At 44.9% G+C, this 3,195-nt stretch overlaps 1 non-coding gene across 1 annotated transcript; it reads left to right on the top strand.

The window, feature by feature from the left end:
• Positions 1-877: 877 nt before the first annotated feature.
• Positions 878-951, top strand: trnat-agu (transfer RNA threonine (anticodon AGU)). The gene has a single exon. It is a non-coding gene; the product is annotated as a tRNA-Thr (tRNA).
• The last annotated feature ends 2,244 nt before the right edge of the window (positions 952-3,195 follow it).

Below are 3,195 nucleotides of genomic sequence, written 5' to 3' on the forward strand. Positions count from 1 at the left end.
TTACCCCTGAAGTAGGTGGATTTAGGAGAATTGGAGATGGGGGCGGGGAGAGGAGGGTTGACAGACACATGAAAGAGAATAGGCTGGGATTAGGGTTAGTGTTAGGAAAGGTTACTGGAAAATGAGCGGAGGAACGGGATTGATGGGATCAGTCTGAGTTCCAGCATAGACTTAATGGGCTGAAAGGCCTCCTTCTATGTCATAAGAAAACAACCTAATATTGGAAGTAACCAAAGTCTATTATGAGTTTTGGCAGGACCATTTGCTTCAGACCTCATTACATTGTTGGTCTGAGTTGAATTTGAGAGGTGAGGTAAGAGTGACTGCCCTTGACATAAGGACAATATTTGATCCAATGTGACATCAAGGGACTCTGACAGAAATGAAATCAATGAGAATCAAAGGGATGGAGTCATACCTTGAACATAAGAGGATGGTTGAGGCCAATCATTCAGACCCCAGAACATCACTGTCCTTCAGGGCAGTCCTAAGCCCAACAATCTCCAGCAGGTTTATCAATGACCTTTGTTTGATCATAAGATCAGCAGCGGGAAAATTTGCTGATAGTGGCTTTACCTTTGCCAAGTCTGCCACCATCAACATCCAGGGGTTCATATTTGACCAGAAAAATAAATACTGTGGTTAAACGAGCAGGTCGCAGGCTTGATCTGCTGCAATGAGTGACTCAGTTCCTGATACCGTAAAAACATTCCTTCAATCTACAAGACGTTATGCAGGAGTGTGACTCCAACTGCCTGTGTGAGTGCAGATCCAACATCCTCTCATCCAGGACAAAGCAGACCCCATGACTGGTACGTCCATCATGGTAAGCATTCATTCACTTCACCACCCATGTACAGTTGTTCCAATGTCTGCCAGCACTGTGGCTTAGTTGGTTAAAGCATCTGTCTAGTAAACAGGAGATTCTGAGTTTGAATCTCAGCGGTGCCTTCTTTCTGGGCAGGCATGGTAGTGGTAGCGGTTAGTGTAACGCTATTACAGCGCCAGCAAACAGGGTACAATTCTGGCTGCTGTCTGTAAGGAGTTTGTACGTTCTCCCCGTGACCACGTGGGTTTCCTCCAGGTGCTCTGGTTTCCTCCCATATTCCAAAGACGTACGGGTTAGGAAGTTGTGTGCATGCTATGCTGGCGGCGGAAGTGTGGCGACACTTGTGGGTTGTCCCCAGAACACTCTACAAAAGATGTATTTCACTGTGTGTTTTGATGTACATGTGACTAGTAAAGATACCTTACCTTATACCTTACTTCAACAGCACCTCCCAAACCTGCAACTCCTGCATCAAGAAGGACAAGGACTTCCTGTGCATTGGAATACCACTCCCTATACATTCCCTTCTAAGTTGTACACCATCCTGAATTGGAAATCGATTGCTATTCCTTCAATATCACTCAGTCTAAATCCTGAAACTCCCTACCCAACAATACTGTGGGGCTAACTTCATCAGAAGGAATGCAGTTGTTTAAGAATGTGCTTCCCTGCTATTTTCCCAAGGGCAATTAGGGACAGGCAGTAAATGCTGGCCTTACCAGAAATGTCCAGATGGTAGTGAAAAATGAATTAAAAAAAACACTTGGAGGATGGACCTCTTGACCATAGTCCCTCAGTCCTTATTTTACTGCCTCTTTATTCAAAGTGTCCATGTCTTTGGATCTATGGCTGGCCTGCACCTGCTTCTTGTCATGCAAGAGACCCATTGAGGGCATAACCAAAACATCCAATTTCTTTGGACTGAAGGTGAACCTGCTTGCAAACTGTGGAACAATTTTAACAGCAGTACTGAACTTCAACAAATCTGCAAGTAATTGTGTATCTGTTTAAATCTCGTGGATGGTGAGGGGGAGGGTGGTGGTTTCTTCCTGTTGCCAGGTTTCCCATGTGCAGTATACATGGTGCATGAGTAATTTGATTTGGCAGGGAAGGATCACTAGTGCTGCACTAATATTGCTATCACCCCCAGCTGCCGACTACACTTATGTTTTGATGTGTGCGTGATGGACCAAGGGCCACACGATTCTCTAGGTTGCAAATGTTGGATCCTGATTCGTGAATGAAATGCAATTCAACACCTGTAGCATGGGGGAGAAAACAACTTTGCAATGGAGCCCAATTTCTCTGCTTGTGAAATTTTGAAAAATAAGTTATTGTTAATTAGATAGTTGCAAAGTGAGTCATTCAGTGGAACATGGCAGGCTTGCTGATTCTGTAACTCTTCCCTTGAGAAACTTAAAAAAAGCAACTTCTATTAATAACAGAGGGTGTTTACGCAAGTGACTGGTTTATGAGGGGACTCTTTTCAGAGCAGAAGGTTTGTTATACCCCTATGCCAGTAACGGATGGAGATACTGCTTCTTAATATGCAAGGCACAGAAATGCTGCTGGAAGGATAATCCTACTCTGAATGAAAATGTTATTAGAAAAAAATGAAATTGTAATTTGTATATAAGCACTGAAGCTCTTTTATCAAGCTCCTTATACCCTGCTTGTAATTTTCTACATCAGGACAGTATCTAGGGCTGTCCGTAATCGCTCCACTGATGCCTCAGTGAATGATGTTTTACTAAACTACACCTAACGTGGTTGGATTATGTGCCTCAGTACTTGCAAAGGGATGATCTGGACAGATTTCTTGCTCCTCTCACTGTCCAGTGAGCCACTGCTGAAAAGCATGGAGGTCAGGGGAAGATAATGTCTAACCTGACAAGACCATCACAAGGATGAGAGGAAAAACATTATGATGCTGGAGGAACTCAGCAGGCCAGGCAGCATCCGTGGAGAAAAGCAGGTGGTCAACGTTTCGGGTCAGGACCCCTCTTCAGGACTGAAGATAGGAAAAGGGGAAGCTCAATATATAGGAGGGAAAAGCAGAGCCGTGATAGGTGGACAAAAGAGGGGAGGTGGGGTGGGCACAAGGTAGATGCAGGTAACAGATAGTGACAGGCAGGTGCGGGGGAGGTGGGGAGAGCAGATCCACCGGGGGATGGGTCAAAGGTAAGGAGAGAAATAAAAAGGGGGGGGTGTAAGGAAAAGAAAGATAGGCTAGGAAAGGGAAGAAAGGAAGAAGCATGTTTGGGGGGAGGGGTGGGGAAGGGGTGTGGGGATTACTTAAAGTGAGAGAATTCAATGTTCATGCATTAGGCTGCAAGGTTTCAAGACGGAAAATGAAGCACTGTTCC

This window comes from Pristis pectinata, chromosome 20 (assembly GCF_009764475.1).
Source record: "Pristis pectinata isolate sPriPec2 chromosome 20, sPriPec2.1.pri, whole genome shotgun sequence".
NCBI lineage: Eukaryota > Metazoa > Chordata > Chondrichthyes > Rhinopristiformes > Pristidae > Pristis > Pristis pectinata.